Source organism: Saccopteryx leptura, chromosome 3 (assembly GCF_036850995.1).
Source record: "Saccopteryx leptura isolate mSacLep1 chromosome 3, mSacLep1_pri_phased_curated, whole genome shotgun sequence".
Taxonomy (NCBI): domain Eukaryota; kingdom Metazoa; phylum Chordata; class Mammalia; order Chiroptera; family Emballonuridae; genus Saccopteryx; species Saccopteryx leptura.
Genome location: NC_089505.1, coordinates 176,623,061 through 176,646,440, shown reverse-complemented (window position 1 = coordinate 176,646,440; position 23,380 = coordinate 176,623,061). Strand labels below are relative to the sequence as shown.

Here is a 23,380-nt window from a genome sequence, read left to right as displayed (position 1 = left end):
AGAACCAATGAATGCTCTCTATTTACATGCGTGACAGGTGGCTCTCACAGATACCTGGGCATTTCTTCTCAGATACTCTTGCACATGTTCACAGATCACCCCCACCCCAGGCTCATTCTCACCTACCAACACCCACAGAGTACGCTGGTACACAAATGGACATGGACACTTCTCCTTCCCCTGTCCCAGTCTTCACACTTGTCTCCTCAGTACCAGGAGTGTTCTGTGTCTGGTATGGGAAGAGCTTTACATGTGTTTCCTCTGCTCCTCAAACAGCCTTGCAGAGTGTTTTTTTCCCCTTTTGCCAGTGAAGAAAAGGAGGCTCAGCGTGGTTAGGTAACGTGCCCAGAGCACGTGTAGGAAGTGACTATAATGCAGTTTGAGCACACATCACCCAGGCCAAAGCTTGTGGCTTTTAGGGAGTGTCACCTCTACCTACCTCTTAGAACCTTATCCCTTTCCCTCTTCTTTCTTTTGCAACCCATTTTTTCTGCCATTATCTCTCTTCAGAGAACTTAATTTTTCCTCTAGTGATTTTTGACAATTCTCTTGTCGCCATATGTTCCTCCTGACACTAGGCAGGACCATCCACTCAGGCTGTGGCCCTCCAGGGAGAGAGGCTTTTGCAGCAGCCGGAGATCCTGGGGCAGAAGTGCCTGCTCCCTCTGTTCCAGGCATTGTGCCAGGACAACTGAAGCTGTAGAGAAAAACAAGCGGGGTTTTCATCTGTGCACCTTTGTTTGGCATTGGGGGTCACCATCTTGACATGGCTATGCTCAAGGAGGTGGCACTGAGCACAGCACATTGTCAAAGTCTCAGCCAGGAAAAGGTATTACTGATAGCCTTCCAATGTCAGAAACAAGTCATTAATTACATTTGCTAATTCTTCTGTCTTTGTTTAATCAAATAACTGTCCCTTTTTTTAACTTATTCTGTCTGCCTGAAAAAAAAATAAGCATGGGAAATGGGAAACCTCCCATTATTTAATCAGCCAAAAGATGTCTGGTGTTGCTGAGGAGGGTAGACATCCTGGAAGGCTTTCCTCTCAGGGAGGAAGAGGGCTTGAGTGGACCACCACTCCATGCATGCAAATGAAAGCTCTGATTAATACCAACGCCCCTGGAAATTGTCTTTCCCTGAGATAGGCTTGGGCTTCCTACCCTGCTCCAATCAGCCAGCTGTTTCAGGAACCATTTTCTTCCCACCATAGCATTTATTTTGTTTTGTACTATTTCATGTTATTTAAATCTTAAGATTTTTAAAAAATGGCTTTCTCAGAGGCTGTTCGGACCGTTTGTCCTACAGCCCTCTGAAGCCTGGAGGTCCTTTCCTGACATCACGTGCTCCACATTCAACAGCGCTTTTCTGTTCTGTGCTTGCCCTCCTCCCCAGAGCTGAAATAAATCAAAGTTGGTTGAGACTCAGTCGCAATAAATCAAGACCTGTCCAGGACTGGAGCCTGCCCAGTCAAAATGTCATAGCTTGGCTTTCACTGAGGATTAATTAAAGGGCTGATATAAAGCCCAGATGTGCTTCAGGAGAGTAGCAAGCTGCCTAGTGGCTGTGTCTCTCCAGGTTTCTTCTGCCCACCCAAGAATATGCTGAAGGAGGATGGGAAAGGCATCCAGGGTTGGGAAGACACGGAGGGGGAGGGAGGCGCCCATCAGCTCAATTGAGTGGACTTTATCTAGTTAGAAGGCAATAGAGCAAGTTTTGCAACATGAAAAAATTCTATGTCACATGCTATGTATATGGTCTGTAAATGGAAGGAAAATACAATAGTTCAAAAATTTTGGTTTCATTGAGGAGAAAAATAAAATGAACCAAGTAAAGGTGCATTTGTTGTTAAAAAATATTGTAGTAAAATTAATGCCTGGTTCATACTGAGCTTGTAAATTTTTTAGAACAAAGAAGCTATGCAAATAAAATGCTTTTGAGGTGTTTTTATTCACCAAAAACTGAATCACACAGGGATAGCTTTTGGATTAGGATTTGCCCCATGTTCTTCCTTCAGTTCTGTATGATTCCACATAACTGCTAAAAGAAGGTCACTTGATTAAATTACCATTGAACAGAGCATATGGAAGTGAATATGCAACATGAACTAATTTTGTATGTGTACAAACAAAAACTAACTCTGAAATAAAAAACAAGATATAACTTATAATTTAAAACCATATATAGTTGCCATTTTTTTGTAGGACTTTAAACTTAATATTTACCACTATGGAAATATTCTAAATTTAAATTTGAAAAAAAAGGCATCATCAAAGACTAATGATGCATCCACAGTCTTTTTCTGTGGTAACATCTGAAAACCAGCTATTGCCTAAACTGTGGTAGCACAGTGGATAAAGTATTGATCGACCTGGAATGCTAAAGTCACAGGTTCAAAACCCTGGGCTTTCCTGGTCAGGGCACGTACGGGAAGCAACTACTATGAGTTGATGCTTCTCACTTCTACCCTCTTCCTCCCATCTCTCTCTCTTCCTCCCCCCCAAAAAATCAATAACTAAACTTTTAAAAATTCAGAAATGAAAATTGGTTATTTAGAAACTTTATAAACAAAACAAGGCTAATCTTTAGATTGCTATACAATCTATTTATTTATTTATTTATTTATTTTTTAATTTTTTTACTTTTAGAGAGGAGAGAGAGACAGAGAGAGAGAGGAGAGAGAGAGACAGGGGGAGGAGCTGGAAGCATCAACTCCCATATGTGCCTTGACCAGGCAAGCCCAGGGTTTCGAACCTGCGACCTCAGCATTTCCAGGTCGACGCTTTATCCACTGCGCCACCACAGGTCAGGCTTGCTATACAATCTATAATAGATAATTGGTGCTAATCTTTATATTAACATTAAGCTTTTATCAGTGGAAAGTTTAGCTTTTCCCAGAATGGTAGATTTCCTAACAATACTATATTGATGTTTACATTTTGAACCTGAAAGTTTTGCTTTTTCTGAACTTAAATAATGAAACAGTATATCTGTAAAACAGATTTTAGGGTTGTAGTTTCAACTGAATTCAGTAATCTGAATATTTTTTTATCTGTTATTTGACCCAGATATTGAAATATATAACCACATCCAGTTATAAGGATTTTTTAATTCTGTTGAACTCTTTTAATAGCCACATTATAAATAATCATATATAGCTTCTTAGCATTCTTTATCCTGCAGTCTGATTATCTTGTGACTGAAGTAGTAATTTACGTAGACTGTTAGCCTACTTGTGCAATTTCTTAGAAATTATAATTTTAGCTATTTTTCAGATGATGAAGTTATATATTTCTATTGAGATTGTTGAGGACTAGTAGGTCATTTGGGATTGTTAAAACATTTAGGTTTTTTAAGGCCTTCCTCAAGGACCCTTTACTTATTTTAGTTGGAAAAAAAAATAATTTACTGCAAACTTATATTTTTATTAGTTCAGATAATTGATTTCTCAGAAAGATTGGTATTTCGTGCTTTACTGCTTAGTCCACAAGTAACCTTTATATTTATCACTGCTTTTTATTCTACACTTAAATTTTACTAATACTATGTGAAGTTGAAAGACCCAGGTAGGTCAGTGAGTCCCTAGAGGAAGATTAGATTTTTAGAGTCAGGAAATTTAGAGAAACAAACATTCCCTATTGACTATTTCAAAACTTTTATATAATATATTCAACTCTCAGCATACAGACTTGAATCGCACACTTGTAGACTTTTGACCCAATTGACAATTGGTTTATGACATAGCATATGAAATTGTAAAGGACCCCCCCCCCCCAACCCCCAGATTTTCTAATCTCTTAGGCTATTTTTTTATATTTCAGTTTGGGATATTTTTATCATTAAATAAGATTGTACTGTTTTATTTTTGGACTGTGCTCTTCTCAGCACCCACTGTAAGCCTTCTCTGCTATTGAGCTTCTCAGTGCATGCAGCCCCATAGCAGTGATTTATTGCTCAGTTGTTTATGTATCTGTCTATCTAGACATATTACAAATTCCTCAAGGGCAGGAATGGTGTGTTTCATATGGTTTCTTCAGTGTCTAATTCAGTAATAAGCACATAGGATGAGAGAAATGGCCTAGAAGGAGAAAAAAAAGTTACAGCATAACTGACTTCTTTCTCATATAGTAGTGTGTTATTATAGCATATTGGCCTAAATGAGTTGTCTGAAATACTCTTTAAGTGATATCATCCAGAAACACTTCTTGAGGTTAGGCAGCTTATATTTCAGAGTATAACATTTTAGAATAGAAGGCACACTTAGAAATTGTCTACTCCAATTAGATGTGGAAGTGAACACCAAAAGAAATCTATGATTTATCTAGTGTTATACAGCTAGAACTTAAGGGGGCAAAAAAAAAATTTTTTTAAAGACCCACTCAGCCTGTTTGGCTACTGTTTTTGTTTTGTTTTGTTTCCCTTTCCACTACTGTCTCATATTGTCACATTATTATCATGATTGGTAGAAGTTGACCATAAAACTTCATGATTAGTTTCTAAAAATACACTAGCCATATGTTTATAATATATGTACTTTTTAATTTGTATATCATACTGCAATGTGTTATTTTAAAAACATCATGAGTTATGAAATGTGACATTATACTAGCATGGATTCTTTATGAATGTGCTTTTAATGATAAATGCATGGCGTTTAAAGTTGAGGGGTTGCTATAAAAAGATGGATTTGATTGCTGCTCTGTGTTACGTGTTAAAGTATCAGACAGTTTTTTCCTTTGTGCATTGTTGGCAATGTTCATTGTAGACTCCACATGACAAAGGTATTAAATTGTTAAATTTTAGCAGTTATCTCCTGCATCTGCTCAGGAACCGCCTCCACTTGGGTGGTCATCCACCCCATGTTAGATGCCCCAAGGGGGAGGGCACCGCCACAACTGCCCTCCCCACCTCCCTCATCCCCCACTATCCTGCCTTTGCCCAGTGGGAAGCCCTAACTGTTGAAGAGGGCTTGAGACACTGTTGTGACACAAATAGTGCTCCATGCTCCGCAAAGCACTCTTTCCCAGGGAAGGGACTATTTATGAATAAATAAAGTGACCTAAACCTTACATGTCAGCTAAATATGTGTCGTTGTATTCTCTTTGCTCTGTTGACGATGTCTTCAGTGAAAGTTAGGTCATGTTTACAAAGCAGCCAGAACGAAAGTTCTTCTGAAGCCTTTGGAGGTTGTTTTTGGGCTTTGAAACTTAATATATTTTATAGTAAACTTATTAAAACTTCTGCTTTTTTCCATCATTTCCTAGAATGGCCCAAGCATATTCTCTCTCTTGGTTCTATACAGCCTTAATAGTGAATTTTCTTAGCAAAGGTCTTCTCTCTTTAAAGGAGACTGCTCTTTAAAAATATCTTGAATCACCTTTATACCACTTTTCCACGTTGAGAACTGTAACCACTACTCACCCACTCTCCATGTAGCCATGACACACAGAGACAGTGGTATCCAATATCTACCTGGTCATAAAGTCAGATATTGTTCATTATTCCAGTTCATCAGTATTGGATCAAAGCATTCAGGGAAAAAACAAACAAACTGGTAACATTTAAATCTGATACTATAAGTATTGTTCAAAATAGATGTCTCATCAGTTCCTAGGCAGGGTAGATAGATGGAGAAAGAGGGAAGAGAGAGAAAAAGAGGAGAAAGGCAGCTTTCCTTCTCATCATGTTCTCTCATTGCCATTCTGGCCTTCTTAACAAGGAGGAGTGTTTGTAAAGAATGTGCACTTTATATACATAAAGCACTTTTATATACATAATCTCAGCTCTTTTCTTTCGTGCCATTTATCACAGTTGTAATTAATTCATTAATTGTTCAATCTGGAGATCTTTCTCCTCCACTGCACTGTAAGCTTCCTTTTGGCAGGGTCCTCTCTATCCTGTTCAGTCCTAAATCCCCAGCTGCTGGCCATTTTAGGGCCTGTGGTAGGCTAGCCATGGAATTTATTAAATGGATGGATGATGAGATTTGATTCTTACAGTACCTGCACCTTAAGTGTGAATCTCTTAGTACGTTAACTTGATCCCCCAGCCTAAGCATCCATCTGCAAGGTCCCATTGCATCTTGTTCTTTATTTTGAAACTCCGGAACACTTTCTTACTTATAAGACTCGGGCTCAGGAGGCCTTCATCATGCAGTCCCTGAGACCAGTGCAGCATTGAGCACATTGTGATGTTGCTGAATGAGCAAACAAGTTAACACCCTCCAGACGCTATTGCTTGGCCCAGTTTACAGAAAAGGGACTTGGAACCTAAGAGAATGAATGGGTTGACTGGGGTCAATAGCTATTCTGACTTTACGTCTCGTGCTTTTCCACTGTGGCACATTGTTTCGCTAGTGTGACAACCCCCTCATGACTGCTCTCTGAGGAAGACAGTCTCCACATCCTGAGGGGCTTCCTCAGCAGCAGCCTAGAGGAAGGGATCTGAAAGTAAAGTTTAGCAGCAATGGCTGTTGTCTTCCTTATGTGCTTCAGGGATAGGCACGTCTAGGTGTGCCTGATCATGCTGACCTGCTGCTCTGAGTTGTCTCCTGGAAGATTGAGGTGAACCTCACCTTAGGACTTCCCAGGTCCCCGGATCCCCTCAGGAATTCCCAAATGAAGCACTCCTCAAGGAGATTCAGGGATGTCACTTCTTTTCTGCTAGGGTGAAACTATTGGGCATAAATGTAATAATATTCAGGCACACTTGGCCACACACAAAATTCATCCATCTTAGGAAAAAAGATTTCTTCTTCAAACTTCACGAAGGGATTCTGTTCCCTGGCTGTATAAACCCTCACAACCAATGAATGTCATCTGCTGAAACAATGACAAGGTTGAGTGGGAACTCCTTGGGAATAAGGAGACTTTGTTAACCTACTGTGTGTACACACACTATCTCTGCTACTGGAGCTTTCGGGTAGTTGTTGTCTGTTCATTTACTTCTTTCTCAAGCACATACTGGTGATCTGTTCTGGAGAACGTGGCTTCCACCCTCAGGAGCTTAGCTTCTAGCCAGGTGGACGTAGTTGACATCAGTACAGAGACTGAACTAGGTAAGCTTCTAAAGTATCTTGTAATTCTAATTTTAAAAATATTCAGAGGCTTCTCTTCTTTAGTAAATTTTGTTGTGGACAGAAGAAAGGGGGAAGGCCTTGAAGGTCTCCTTGTGGGGAAAGGTCTGCTGTCCAATGTGAGTCCTAAGCAGAAAATGGGCAACAGAAGCACAGTGTCCTGAGTGGGCAGGGGATGATCTTACTATGAATCCAGCCTGCTCAGGAGCTTCTTAGTGAAAGGAATCATTCAGTATTGGGTCAACAACACAGGTGCTGAGCCAGTCCCTGGCTGGCTCGTTAGTTCACTGTTGCTTTCTCATAAGGAGGCTTGAGATTATCATATGACAGCACTACCCTCTCCACATATGAATTAAAACCTTAAAAAAAATCTTTCTCTTTAGACAATGAGAATTATTTGTATAGATTTGGAACTGTGTCCCTGAGGAGGAAGTAGAAAAAACTGAAACACTTGATTTATGTAAAGGTGGACTTCTAAACTTAGGGAGTAGATGTTCATTTTATAAAAGTACTTCCCACAGGTTACCTTGAAATTGTGAGATTTCCCAGTACAGTAAAAATACAAAGCAATGCCTTTTTTGATTTGTTCACATTTTGAAAGCATCCTTGTCTCTGTGCTTCATATAATGTATCATACTTTTGTGGAATTTAAATGGCCACATTCTGATGTAAAAGCGTGTGGGTGTCTAAGATAGTATTATGCCATAGGAATTGCTCTCCATATGTGTTTTGCAATGTAGTCATTGGCAAAAGTCATCCCACTTCAGTAATCAGGGGCACACTGCCCTGAAAAAACCCCAGTGTCCCTATGATCAAACCTTCTGTGAACCTGTAGCTCATCTGTACCTTTGGCCACGCTGACACCATTAGCTGCGCCGCCTTTAACCACCATGTATGGCCTGGCCTGGCCTCTGCAGCAGTGCAGATGCTCATCTTTGCCTGTGCTGGTGGTTTGAAGCTGTAGCTGAAACTCAGCCGTCCTCCTGAATGTCTGCTTCTTGGAGTTGTGCCATTTCTTGTTTACTTCCTTGTAACATGTGTCATTTTTGTCCTGCAGCAAAATTCAGCTAAATTCTCACAATGATAACCGGGAAGGGAACTCCAGTCTAGCAACCTTAATGTATATTTCTTTAATACTCATCAGAAGATTTGCATTAAGAATGCAAAATGGGGCCCTGGCCGGTTGGCTCAGTGGTAGAGCGTCGGCCTGGCGTGCAGAGGTCCCGGGTTCGATTCCTGGCCAGGGCACACAGGAGAAGCGCCCATCTGCTTCTCCAACCCTCCCCCTCTCCTTTTTCTCTGTCTCTCTCTTCCCCTCCCGCAGCCGAGGCTCCATTGGAGCAAAGATGGCCCGGGCGCTGGGGATTGCTCCTTGGCCACTGCCCCAGGCGCTAGAGTGGCTCTGGTCGCAACAGAGCGATGCCCCGGAGGGGCAGAGCATCGCCCCCTGGTGGGCATGCCGGGTGGATCCCTGTCGGGCGCAGGGGGAGTCTGTCTGTCTCTCTCCGTTTCCAGCTTCAGAAAAATACAAAAAAAAAAAAAGAATACAAAATGGGACTGTAAATGAGATTTTAGTTGTTTTTTATGATAAATTTTATGCTGTGTTTATATGTACAGATTTATTTATAGTAATCAGCCTAGGCTTATTCATATACCATTTTTTTAGATGAGTGATTTTGATAAATCACAATGGTTAAAAATTAGAAATCCACATATACACACTTCTTTTTTTTTATTTTATTCATTTTAGAAAGGAGAGAGAGAGGGAGAGAGAGAGAGAGGAGAGAGAGAAGGGGGGAGGAGCTGGAAGCATCAACTCCCATATGTGCCTTGACCAGGCAAGCCCGGGGTTTTGAACCGGCGACCTCAGCATTTCCAGGTCGACGCTTTATCTACTGCACCACCACAGGTCAGGCTACACACTTCTTTTATGAAAAGTAAATTAGTAACACAGGTACATTGTAAATGATTCCGACAATTTTCCATTCATGTTTGAAAGTTTACAAGTTAGTTTTTTCTAAGACTTCCATTTTTAATACTAGCATTTGTTTTCCTTTAAAAATAAACAAACTAGAGCACATTTTCTTCATAGTTTTCTGACTAGTTACCCTTGAACTTTGTGTCTAGGCATGTTAGTCACACCTGTAATAAATATGTAAAACTTATAATATGGATAAATATATCTGAAGTCAAGCCACATTAACCCTTTGAGTAGTGAGTTATTTTCATGCTCGCTGACTCCCAGGAGTGAGTTTTTTTTTTCAAAAAATGAAATTAGTTACAGTTACAGTTTTATTAACTTAAAATCATGTTTGATAACCAATTTATGGAAACAAGCAGAACATATATTTGCCTTTTTTTAATGTTGCCTTACACATTTTTAAAATAAAAATTTTTGTATGATTATACTCTGGATGGTTAGGAGGCATGAGAACATACATGAACGTTCATACTACTCAAAGGGTTAAAGTCATATGTAATTTTAAACAAAATATATTATATAAAATACATATAATTTTTTTGTGAGAATTCCAAACATGGAGTAATCAAGCCAAAGAGAAAGATTTCTTTCCTAAATCACCTTTTTTTGGTGTTTTTAAAACTTAAACTACTTGTCAACTCTTTACATTTTTTATGTTAATTCCTTCTAGTACCCTTTTAAACATATACTAGATATGGCATAAACGTTTTCTTTAGAGCCAAAAAAAAATACTAGCTTAATTTAAAAATTAAGCTATGAAAACAATTTCTTAGTTTCTTTTTTAACTTTGGTACCTGAATTCAGATGAAAAAGATTTCAAATCTTAATGCAGGCAAGTTATAGAAGGAAGGATAGAGAAAGCGGGTTTGCATTTTTCCTGCCAGGTTACTTTTATTAGCATTTTAAATGCAATTATATTTTTTAAAAACATTATAAAAATGACTTTAATTTTTTTTTTTTTAATATACAATATCTGTTGTGCGGACAAAATTGTTTCAAGACTTTGAGTAGTCCTAGTCAGTATAGATCAAAAAAAATTTTTGCCCTGGCCGGTTGGCTCAGTGGTAGAGCGTCGGCCTGGCATGCAGGAGTCCTGGGTTCAATTCCCGGCCAGGGCACACAGGAGAAGCACCCGTCTGCTTCTCCACCCTTCCCACTCTCCTTCCTCTCTGTCTCTTTCTTCCCCTCCTGCAGCCAAGGCTCCATTGGAGCAAAGTTGGCCCGGGCGCTGAGGATGGCTCCATGGCCTCTGCCTCAGGTGCTAGAATGGCTCTGGTTGCAACAGAGCAACGCCCCAGATGGGCAGAGCATCGCCCCCTGGTGGGCATGCTGGGTGGATCCCGGTCGGTCGCATGCAGGAGTCTGTCTGACTGCCTCCCTGTTTCCAACTTCAGAAAAATACAAAACCCCCCCCAAAAAAATTTTTTTATTGATTGATTTTAGAGACAGAGTAAGGGGTAGAGAGAAATATTGACCTGTTGTTTCACCTAGCTGTGCATTCATTGGCTGCCTCCTGTATGTGCCCTGACCAGGAATCGAACCCACAACCCTGGCTTATCAGTACTACATTCTGACCAGCTGAGCTACTCTGTCAGGACCTAGTCTGCATTGATTTAAAAAGTATTATCTGGAGTTTCCATCCCTTTCATCATGGCTCACCTCAGAAAGCTTTGTCCCCCTTTCATATATTATGTCTTCTGAATTCTCTGATAAACTGAAAAAGGTTTCAGAGTATGGGTTATTTATATAGTCTGCAGCTGAGTCCTGGCCTGTCTTATTCCTCCTCCACAGCCCATGAAGCTCTCATACTAAGATTTTAGGGTCCTGCTTACTTTCACAGGGTGCATGTTCAAATGGACCTTGAGTCCAAGGCACATCTACGATTTGTGACCAGGTAATCTAAGATTTTCAATGGGGAATTGAACGCAGACCTCTGGAGTATATCAGATTTATAAGGTGGGCTTAAGTAGTCTAGCTTTATAAAATTGAGATTTGGGTCGTTCCCGTGATAGTTCAGAACTGCTCAATATACACTTCTCTGGTCCGTATAATGAAGCTCACACTCCTGGCCTAACAGTCAAGGCCTTGCATGGCCAGCCCCAGCTTCACCTTCCAGCCTTTCCCGTAGGTGCTCATGGGGCTTGTCCAGAAAACATGCTGACCCCCCAGGGTAGAAGGGGCTTTCTCCTTTTTCAGGCTCTGTGGTAACTTACAAACACCACTTCCAACTTTGTAATAATTATTTCTGCTTGCATGCTTCACCTACCTTACTAGGCTTTGCTCTAAAAGCCAGGACTATGTGCCTCTGTAGTGCCTACTCAGTCGATCCTTGGTAAAGTGTGATAAGTGAATGCTTGCATTCTCCTGTAGCCTTGATCAATCATCTGTTGATGATAGATGACCAGAATTGCCCTCAAGTGTTTATGAAATGATAAGCAGTCCCTTCATGGTAGGGTTGCAATATTTAGCAAATAGAATTATTTTAGGTAAATAGCAAACAATTTTTATTATAAGTATGTCCCAAATATTGCATGAGAATAGTTATACTATGAAATTATTCACTGTTTATATGAATTCAGATTTAACTGGGTGACTTGCATTTATCTGGCACCCCCACTTGGTGATTTTGGCTAAAGGAACACCAGGGCTAACTCTGCTCTCCTAAACTGTCACCCCTGCATCTGGACCTCTACTTCAGATGTATGACATTTCCTTAAGGCACACCTAATCATGGCAAAAGTCAAACCTTTCATTCATAGATAACAGCTTAACAAAAATTAATGACTGGGTGTCCCTATCCATCAACTACCCCCTATTGAGTACTGTGCCAGTTGCATGTAGGGCACAGTCGACATGGCTCCTGGCCTCTTGGTGAGAGGGTACTTTCTAGCAGAAAAGTCAGTCAGTCAATCAGACAGCAGAGGCACAACGATGAAGGGCAGTGAGCACCGTAGGGGAAGGTGTGGCCTGTCCCTGGGCTGCCTGATCCAGCTTTTGGATACTGGAGTGGTGTCTGAGTAGAGAGCTTTCAGGCAGAGCCTTGTGTTTTGAGGCCTATATCACTCATTTGGGAAGGTAGAAGAAATCCATTGTAGCTTACATAAAAAGCTGATAAATGTAAGGCAAGAGGCAACAATTTGTGAATCACTTTAGGGCAAATGAAATTATAATTCAGAATTATTGAAATGATTCAAATTAAGTATCCTTGAATTTAAATCTTCTTTTAGCCTGACCAGGCGGTGGTGCAGTGGATAGAGCGTCGGACTGGGTTGCAGAGGACCCAGATTCGAGACCCCAAGGTCGCCAGCTTGAGCGCTGGCTCATCTGGTTTGAGCAAGGCTCAACAGCTTGGGCCCAAGATTGCTGGCTTGAGCAAGGGGTTACTCGGTTTGCTGTAGCCCCACGGTCAAGACACATATGAGAAAGCAATCAATGAACAACTAAGGTGTCACAACGAAAAACTACTGATAGATGCTTCTATCTCTCACCGTTCCTGTCTGTCTGTTCCTATCTATTCCTCTCTCTGACTCTCTCTCTGTCTCTGTTAAAAATAAAAAAAAAATCTTCTTTTACTCTGGGTTACTCATTCTCTTCACCACCATACTGCTTTGACAGCAGTCCCTACCTTCTCATTCCCCTTCACTGTCACCCAGCACTTCTCTACCACAACTCAAATTAATGCCACCGCTAGAATTGGAAGTGCCACATCCATGAACACTTCCTGGAACTTTCTTACTTGTGTGTGACCCCTTTCTTCCATGCATTCTTTTCTTTCCCTCCCTTCCCTCCTTCCCTCCTTCCCTCCTTCCCTTCCCCTTCCTTATTTCCTTCTTTCCTTCCTTCCTTCCTTATTTCCTTCTTTCCTTCCTTCCTTCCTTCCTTCCTTCCTTCCTTCCTTCCTTCCTTCCTTCCTTCCTTCCTTCCCTCCTTCCCTTCTGCTTCCTTCTTTCCTTCCTTCCTTCCTTCTTCCTTCCTTCCTTCCTTCCTTCCTCCCTTCCTTCCTTCCCTCCCTCCTTCCCTTCTGCTTCCTTCTTTCCTTCCTTCCTTCCTTCCTTTCTTCCTTCCTTCCTTCCTTCCTTCCTTCCTTCCTTCCCTCCTTTCCTCCTTCCGCCCTTCCCTTCCCTTCCTCCCTTCTTTCCTTCCTTCCTTCCTTCCTTCCTTCCTTCCTTCCTTCCTTCCTTCCTTCCTTCCTTCCCTCCTTTCCTCTTTCCACCCTATCCTTTCCTCCCTCCCTCCCTCCCTTCCTTCCTTCCTTCCTTCCTTCCTTCCTTCCTTCCTTCCTTCCCTCCCTCCTTTCCTCCTTCCGCCCTTTTCTTTCCTTCCTTCCTTCCTTCCTTCCTTCCTTCCTTCCTTCCTTCCTTCCTTCCTTCCTTCCTTCCTTCCTTCCCTCCCTCCCTCCCTCCCTCCCTCCCTCCTTCTCCTTCCCCTCCCCTCCCCTCTCCTCCCTCCCTCCCCTCTCCTCCCTCCCTCCCCTCTCCTCCCTCCCTCCCTCCCTCTCTCCCTCCCTCCCTTCTTTCCAGAAGTACATCTCAATCTCCTATTATATGTAAACTTTGTTCCCAGCATTGAAGGAAAGCAGCCGCCAAGGTTGCTGCTTTCAGTGACCTTACACTTTAATGAGAGGAGACTTGCAGTCAAAGACCAAGTATTGTCCCAGCGTTGGAGAAATTCAAAGCACAGTGCTGTGACAGGGTGTCTAACAGGTTAGTTGCTAAACCTGAGAGCTGGATGGTCTGACAGAGCCAGCAAAGTGCCAGTGCAGGCACTCTCTAGAGAGACAGCAGCAACTTTGGAAGCCCTGACTGAGGCATGGACTTGACTCTTTTGAGGAACAGAAAGCTATAGTTTCTGGGACAAAGTAAATGAAAGAGTGATATAGGCCATGTAGGGACCAAGAGAGAAGATGGCTGTCTGAAGTCAAGAAAAGAGGTCTCATCAGTAGTCAGTCCTGCTGACCTCTTAATCTTGGACTTCTGGCCTCCAAAATTATAGGAAAATAAATGTTTGATGTTTAAGCCATCCAGTCTTATGGCCACCCTAGAAAAGGAATGTAACCTTCTTGTCCTGGCCACTCTCCTTTTACAAAGCCCAGCCCATAGTTTCAACCAGTATCGTACTCTGAGACCTCATACCTTGCTCCCCAGTCCATACCTCCTCTGCCCACCACCCTCCTCCTTTTCTTGAACTGACTACCTTTGTTCCTGTGATACTGTACAAATAGTTGCCTTTACCAAAACCTGGAAATCATTCCAGAGTTCTTTCCACCTCCTCCCCCAACCCTGCAGTGTGTCTCAGAGCCCTTTTTGTTCCACCTCCATTCCTGTCTCCATATTCATCCCTATTACTGTCACCTGTAATTTGGAACTTTGTTATCTTTACCTGGGAAAGGAAGCCAAACCTGTTGTCTGCAGTTTAGGAATTTGACGGCACTTGTGGTTGCATGTTACACTTCAATGGCATAATATCTATATCACCATCCAAACTATATGAATGTTACTCCCTTGTTTGAGTGTTCTCACAGTGAAATCCAACGTTAGTACCACTCCATGCAACACACCAGCACCTTCACAACCTCACTCTGCCTCCTGTCTCCCAGTTCCTCTGTGCCATTCACACACCTCTCCTCACAGCACTAACCATCTACCAGTGTAGAGTCCTCGTGCTCTGCCACCCTTCTGTACTTTTACACACGCTATCCGCATCTGAAATTCCCTCCCCCTTCACCCCACCTGTTCACTCTCATTTCTGCTAGAATGGTATGCTACTTAATGTGAGGACCTTGCCCTGTTATCAATGTCAGTTAGCGTTCAGTAGTTGCCCCATGAATTTTGTTGAGTAAATAAAGGAATGTGTCCTAAAGGCCTCATATGAGGTGGTTCCAGGCAAGTCAGCCTGGACACGTGGGCCTGGGTATTAATTGCTGCAGACTTCTAGCTCAACTCCAGTGTTACAGCTCCAGAAAGGGAAACACAGTCTTTGAGGGAAACTGAATGAGGGCCTCACTGAGACAGATTTTTTTTTTTTTTTTCTGAAGCTGGAAATGGGGAGGCAGTCAGACTCCCGCTTGCGCCCGACCAGGATCCACCTGGCGTGCCCACCAGGGGGTGATGCTCTGCCCATCGGGGTGTCGCTCTGTTGCGACAAGAGCCATTCTAGCACCTGAGGCAGAGGCCATAGAGCCATCCTCAGTGCCTGGGCCATCTTTGCTCCAATGGAGCCTTGGCTGTGGGAGGGGAAGAGAGAGACAGAGAGGAAGGAGAGAGGGAGGGGTGGAGAAGCAGATGGGCGCTTCTCCTGTGTGCCCTGGCCAGGAATCGAAACCGGGACTTCCACACACCAGGCCGATGCTCTACCACTGAGCCAGCCGGCCAGGGCCACTGAGACAGAATTAAAGCTGGCTTACATAGAGAGGAGCCTCTCCCTGCTCACCTCCTATCCCATCTCTAATTGTTGTTTTTTTAATTTAGAAAATTAAATTAAACAGGGTAACATCGATCAATAAAAGTACATAGGTTTCAGGTAAACATCTGTATAGCATTTGAACAGTTTGATTGTGTTGTGTGTCCATCACCCAAAGTCAGATCATTTTCCATCACCGTGTATTTGTCCCTCTTTATTCCCCTAGCTCTCTACCTCACCACCCCCATCAGATCCTCACAGTTTGATTGGTTCCAAAAAAGCACTATACTGATTGGTTGGAATGGAGCTGCTCTGGTTGGTGGGCAGATATGTAACTGAGGCTATATAGCTGTACATCTCCGATTGGAGGGCAAAGTGTCAGGTCCTTTGGTTTGATTTTTATCCTAGGAGCCCTCTTCTAGGGTCAGTTCAGCTGGCAGAAATACACTTGCAGGATCTTGGCAGCCCAGTGTGTGGCCTCTCCCCAAAGTGCAGCGAATAGGAGGAACTTATGAAAGCAATCGCTGCTAGACTCCAGTTAGGAATGTGAGCCCAGTTACCCATGAGGGGCGCTTTTTGGCAGGTTATATTCTTTTTGGGATTTACATTAGGTATCCCATTGTGGAAATAAAACAATAGGTGTAAAAATCTTACTTTCTACATAATAAGAGGAAGATTTAGGTGAAAATGAGATGAGTATGCTTTCACTTTGAAACAGAAGGAAATATTTAAGATATTTTAATATCATTATTCCCTCCTATTTTTTAATGTTTTATACTATTAAATGTCTTAATATTTAAATTAGATGGTCATTTAAGGAGGAAAATATTTTTCACAAATTATTTTAATAGGATGATATTGATATATGTATGTAAAACCCTTTTGCTAGTAACTACACTGTCATTCTTCCAGTTGGAATTCCCCGTGGATTTTCTCAGCATGGCAATAAGATTAGATTAGAAGTGTGAGTGAAATATTATTGCAGTCAATTAAAGCATTAGGCTTATAAATCGATCAATAATTTTTCAATAACATAGTAGGTCATGATTTCATTTCATTGAAGAAAAATGTGATCGCTCAGATGAAAAGACATGTTTATTTTTGTGTCAGGTATTCTGTGATGAGTTAATTAATTAAATACTTTCATCAAGGGTGACCTCTTGTCTTGCAGCTCCATGCTGGTTTTCACAACTGGGCCTTCGTTCTTCAGACTGCAGCCAAGAAAAAGCAGACTCTCCTCAGCCCTTTCCAGGCTGTCCTTATCTAATTGTAGGGCGCCTTCACTCTGGAGGGCTCCCTTTGGAGAGGAGTGTCAATGAGCTTCCGTGGTCTGAGCCCTGAGATCTCAGGCTCTTATAAAAATTCATGGCAGGTCAAATATTTTTTAGTATATTTTTTAAAGGATTGCTTGAGCTAATATAATTTCTTATATTCATTAATTCCCCTTCCATCTCCACTGCCCTCTGAATAAACGGCCCTTCACATGAATCCAATTTAGCTTCAATGCACCTTATTCACACTGCTTTTATTGCAGGTCGCACTCCAGCCAGCTGTAAGGGTGCCCGGCTGTCTCAGGGTTCCCGATTTAGCTCTGGGAATGATTTCAGCATGGCAAGAACTCCTCACTGGCCAATTGGGAAAACAGGATTCAATTTGTGAAGAAAGCCCAAAATGGCAACTGAGAATGAAAAAGAGGATGGAAAGGGTTGGAATAGGGGAAACAAGTAGAGAAAGGAGAAGAGAAGCCTCTGTACCTCTCTTCCTGGTGCTCCTCCCTTCTCCCCTGCCTGTGCCTGCTTCCATTTTCTTCCATTGAGGTAGGATGGGGATGAGTGGGGAGGGGTGGGGTTAGTGGGGCTGGAACTGAAAATCAATGTTTAGCCTTGCACTTTTGTCACTCTCCTTGGGGCTTCTCTTCTTGGCTTTGCTTTCATTGCAGCACTGGTGTGAACAAGGGGCTAGTGTGGAACTCTCTGGCAGCTGGAGGAAAACGGGCAGCAGTGGCCAGGAGGAAGTTTAGAGTCGAGGCAGAATCTCCTGTCCTACCTGAGCGTGGCTTGTAGGCAGGGCAAGCGGTGTGCAGCTGTGAATGAGAATGCATGTCTAATCAGAGTAGGCTAAGGCGTCAAATGTTCACATTTACATGGCGGGGGAATAAAAAATAAGAATGCTTTCCTTTTACTAACACCATTGAACTTAAAACCACCCTGCTCAGTTCGAATCTGTCTGTCATATCCAAAAGTTATTTGATAAAAAGTTAATTAAAAGTGGAGTTATTATGGGCTTTGGTAAAAGGTAACCTTATTAAAAGGCACACAGACAGATTCTAGATACTAAAGGCTGGTTGATTTTGAAGTCTAGGGTAGACATACTTCTAGGTAAAATTTATAAGTGTATCCTTGCTTGTCTCTTTGGGTATATACTTCAGTCTCTCCCAAGAAGAAAGAAATCTTGTATTTAAACATAAGCATAGTTTAATTATAGATGTTACTTATATCTCTACTATTTTGCTTCTGCTATGTGGAATTTTGGATATCAAAATAAGCAATATTATTCTTTGTAGTGGGTTTTCTGCAGAAAACACTAAATTTTGAGTAATTTCAAAAGCCTAATACCTTCAGGATTTAACTATTGACCATAACAATTTATATACCCGTATTTAGCCATATCACTTAAGATAACTTCTAAATGTTGATAATCAGTGAAATGTGTGGGTGTAACACCGGTGGCCGAAGCCAGGCAGATCCACCTTGGATTTGGGCAGACGGTAGAGAAACTGTGGAGCCAGAAAGTGTTAGGCCATTCCCATTTAATAGAGTCTCACAACTGTGGGCGAGCAAACAGGCAGTGGAAAACTGCTTCTCTGGCAAGCAAGCAAACAAACAGCAAAACGGCCCCTCAAAATGACGGGCAGGCAATCCACCATTTGCCGTCCACCATCTGCAGTCCACACTGAGTGCAAGCACCGATAGCCTTACATAGGCTATGCACACATGCCTCTGACACGCACTCGTGCACCAAGCAAGCAAAGTGCTTGCAGCTGGTACACCAGCGAGCAAGACTAACAGCTGTTTTCCCAACAGTGGAGTTCTTCAGATTCACTTGCCATTTCAGCATCTAGAAGAGGTATTGATGTAGTCATGGAACCTTAACACTGATACCATTTCCCAGGTTTCAGGATCCTCATTTCTGTCATCCTAGCACAGAGGTCCTCAGCCTACTAGCATGGATAAGAATAACCTGGAAGTTGTGTCAAAACACAGATTTTTAGGCCCTACCCCCAGAGTTTCTTATATAGTAGGTCTGAATGTGTCCCCAAAATGTGCATTTTTAACAACTTCCCAGGTAATCCTGATGCTGCTGTTATTGGTACCACAATTGGAGAGTTATAGTCCTAGCCATTTGCCCACATCCTGACCCAACAATAAGAAATTGTTTTTAAAATTTTGGGCTTCTGGAGATCTAATGTGCAGCAAGGTGTCTATAATTAATACTGTATTTTATACTTGAAATTTGCTAAGAGGAGAGAACTTAAGTGTTCTCACCATGAAAAAAAATTAAGAAAAACCCCCCAAGAAAATGGTAACTATATGAGGTGATGGGTATGTTAATTAGCCTATTTGTGGGGATCATTTCACCATGTATATCAAAATATCAAGGTCTGTACCTTAAATGTATGCAGTTTTTGTTATTTATACCTCAATAAAGCTAAAAACAATTAGCCTACCTCACTAAATTAGGAGCTTAACTATTTATACTAAGTTGATAATTTCTTTAAAATTACTTGGAAGTATTCTAATCATCCAGAACTCCTAACATTCTTAATTAGCACAGTCCATTCTAGAAGTTCAGGAGTTCAGATGTGAATAGGAGCAGGCCCTTGCCCTGGCAGACTGGTCAGCCTCTGCTTTGACCCCAAGAGGAGTGAGAGCTTTCACTTAGAGCAGTTCAGTTTCCCAGGTTAGACATGAGTTTGTATCTCCTCTGTCCTGAAGCTAGCAGTAGTGAGATTTGATTTAGGGTACTGTCATCAAGACTGTTAAGGAAAGAGTCAATGGAATCAGCATGTAGAAGTGGAAACCACATGGCTGGACAAATGTTTGTGTGTAGGGGGCAAAGGACAGATTCAAAGATGTCACATATAAGACCAGGAGAATTGATGGCAGTGCTTTTTTTTTTTAATATCAGAATTTGGGTTTGGAAAGAAAGTAAGGCTTGATTTCTAAAATATTGTCCTATAGTACATGTATATAGTCCATTGGTTTTCAACAGGGTATCAAGATGGCTCAGTAGGTAAAGAACCTTAAACTGTACATAATAATTAACTCAAAATGCATTGTAGACATAAATGTAACAAAACTATAACATTCTTAGGAGAAAACTTGGGAGAAAATCTTCCTGACCTTAAGATAGGCATCAGTCTTCTTAGATATGATACCTAAAACATAAGCAACAACAACAACAGAAAAGTATATAACTTGGACTTCATCAAAATTGTAAAGTTTATAGGGTTTTGTTTTGTTTTGTGACAGAGACAGAGACAGAGAGAGGGACAGATAGGGACAGACAGACAGGAAGGGAGAGAGATGAGAAGCATCAGTTCTTTGTTGCGGCACCTTAGTTGTTCATCGATTGCTTTCTCATATGTGCCTTGACTAGGGGGCTACAGCAGACCGAGTGACCCCTTGCTCAAGCCAGTGACCTGGGTACAAGCTGATGAGCCTTCCTCAAACCAGATGAACCCATACTCAAGCCAGCAACCTCGGGGTTCCGATCCTGGGTCCTCCACATCCCAGTCTGATGCTCTATCCACTGTGCCACTGCCTGGTCAGGCTAAAACTTATGTTTTATAGAACAGTGTCATGAAAAGGCAACCCACCAGGTGGGAGAAAATTTTGCAAATCATATTTGATAAGGTATTAGAATACATAAATAACTTACAACTCAATAATAAAAGTAAATAATCCAGTTAAAAATAGGCAAAGGATTTAAATGGAAATTTCTGCAAAGAAGGTATTCACATGACCAATAAGCACATGTCAAGGTGATGAATCGTTAGTCATTGAGTATATGTGAATCAAAACCATTAGATACCAGTTCATAACCACTAGGGTGGCTATAAGCAGAAAGACATCCCTAACAAGTGTTGGTGAGGGTGTGGAGGAATTGGAACCCTCATTCATCACTAGTGGTGATGTCAGAACTCTCAGTCGCTTTATAAAAAAAGTTTGGCAAGTTCTCAGAATGTTGAATATAGGTATATATCTTAGAGAAATAAAAACATATATCCATACACACACTTGTACACTGATATTTATGGCAGCACTATTCATTAAGAACAAAAAAAAGTAGGAATAACCAAAAAGTCGATACAGATAAAATGTATATTCATACAATGGCATATTACCCAACCATAGAATGAGTGAAGTACTGATAACAACATGGATGACCCTTATGAACATTATGCTGAAAAGGCAGCATATTATAGACATGATTCCATTTATATGAAATGTCCAGAATACACAATAGGCAGCGACAGAAAGTAGGTGAGTAGGTTGCAATGACCAAGGATAGAGAATAATTTCTAACAGGTATGTGGAGTTTCTTTTGAGGATGATCAATGTTCTAAACTTAGATTGTGGGGATAGTTCTACAACTCTGGATATACTAAGAGCTACTGAATTGTGCACTTCAACTGGGTAAATTTCTATGGTATGTAAATTACATATCAATGAAGATTGTTTTGGAAGCAAAAATAAAATACTACTTTCAAGACACCAAGAGTACATAAAACGGCGAAGTTCAGTGATTGTTTGAAAGTTGGGAGAGAGGGCTGGGCCCCAGGGAAACATTTGAAGCTCAGCAGAGAGGTGTGGCAGAAGTGGAAGTGAACCAAGTATGCAGGGAGAATACAGGTGGAAATATTGATGTTGTAGGAATGCAGAACCTGGAAACACAGCTATTAACTCTTTTTTTAAAGACCGGGAAGAAATCAGATGAAGAATGGTCTGACTCTAATAGATACTGGGGTATAGGTAGTGGTACAGAGGAATGGAACGGACGGAGAGAAGCAGATTCACAGAGGAGTTTGCTTAGCAGAGCTAATGCTCTGGAATGACCAGTATGTGATTGACTTTGATGTTCAGAGGACTTAATTTTTCAGTGAAGTGTAGTGGATATATGAAAGCTACTTACAAAGTTTCAATGAGTAAGGGTTACAAAAGGTAGTATAGACTAGTTTTTCAAGGAGTTTGAGTGAAAAAGGAAAGAAGAAATTACTGAAGGTTGAAGGAAGGTTTTACTGTTGATGACATTATTTAGAAAGAAAAATATTAAGAAAACTTAGAAGCAGAGGGAAAGGAGCCAGGAGAGAGGAATAGCTAATAATTAGGGAAAAGCAGAAGAAAACTCTTAATAAGATAAAACTCTGGATCTAGACACTATAAATACTTAATACCCATCTCTACCGTCACAGCCCCTTCTTCCCATTTTGGAGGTCGGCATACATTACAGTGTTATTTTTAATTTTTTTACATAATGAAAAATGTACATTTAGCTGTTGGTAACTAGTCATTCTATAATATTTATGTTTCCAAAATCAGTGCCCTTTCTAATGCTGGGGGTTCCTCTTGTATGATGACCTCAAGCTCCAGCACTGCTGCAAATGTTTCCCTAGGACCCAGCCCTCTCTCCAATTGGCACAATTTTGTAAACCTCTCCAAGTATGTGATCTCGGCTCTAAAATGGTAATAATAATATCTATTTGCAAGGTTTCTGTTAGGATGATTGAGAAAGTATTATTGAAAAAATGTAGCTGCCAAGTAATTGATAAAATAAAGCCCTCGGATAGACTGCTATGGGTTCCAGTCCAGAGAAAGCTGCTTTCTCATTGGTAAAGTGGATATGATAGAAGTACTGATTCCATGTGATCACTACTGCAAGGAAGTGAGAAAGTGTGTGTAAGTGCAGAGCCTGGCACGTAAGTGTTCAGTAACGTAAAGTGGCGCAGCAGCTGCGGTTGCTGCTACCACTGCTCAGAGTAAATATCTGATGACATAGAAAAAGGAAGAATTTTCTCCAGTGGTTAATGAGAGCCAGTCAATAAGAATGGGCTCTACTGATCTCATCATTTATTCAAATGAAAGCATTAAGCTGATGTGATAAAATTTACCATCTTCTAGAAAGAGCCAAATCTAACCTCTGTTTACAACACCTGAATGGTATTACCTCCAACTTGCAAAATGTAGTCATTTTTTCCCTTCAGTCATTGGGGGTGACAAATATAATAAATATTGCTTTTGGGTTTTTTTAAGTGCTATTAATTGAATTAATTGAAAGGAAGTAGATGAAGCACAAAGTGGTCACTTTTCACCACAAAACTCCAAGGTTAGAGTCAGATGAATGCACTAGCATGTACCCCTAACAGTACAGTTCTCACTTAGGATGCTATTAACAGAGTAGCTATCAAGTTTGTAGGCCACTGCAAGTGAATTGTCTTAATTATAAAAAGCTTACTTGTGTTAATAGCAGGGTCTCTAACTTATCTTCACCTTTCCATTTCTGATATGTGATGAAGTTATTTGATTTATTGCAGAATAAAATCTGTGCCATTTCTGGTTGTCCTTTTTCCATCAATATTTTAGTGCTTGTTCCAGTCAAATTTGAACAGAATTACACAGCTGAGAAAAAGTGATTTGAGGTCTTAAAAGCATATACATGATGGATTCGTGGTGGAGACTGAACTTGATGGCAGTGTATTAAGTTCTTAGAGTTGAAAATAAATGCTATATTTCAGGGGATATTCTTGGCATTAGTTTTATCTTTTTGAGGAGAGAAGAAGGACTATTATAACTTTTCTTCTTTTCTCAGACAAATGACCAAGCAGGAATTTTTTTATATGTTACAAAAACATCCACTTTGAATAGCAG

The 23,380-nt window shown here is 41.1% G+C and overlaps 1 protein-coding gene across 1 annotated transcript in view; it reads left to right on the top strand.

The window, feature by feature from the left end:
* GMDS (GDP-mannose 4,6-dehydratase) overlaps window positions 1-23,380 on the top strand; it is a 770,392-nt gene that overhangs the window by 407,288 nt on the left and 339,724 nt on the right. The window lies entirely within an intron of this gene.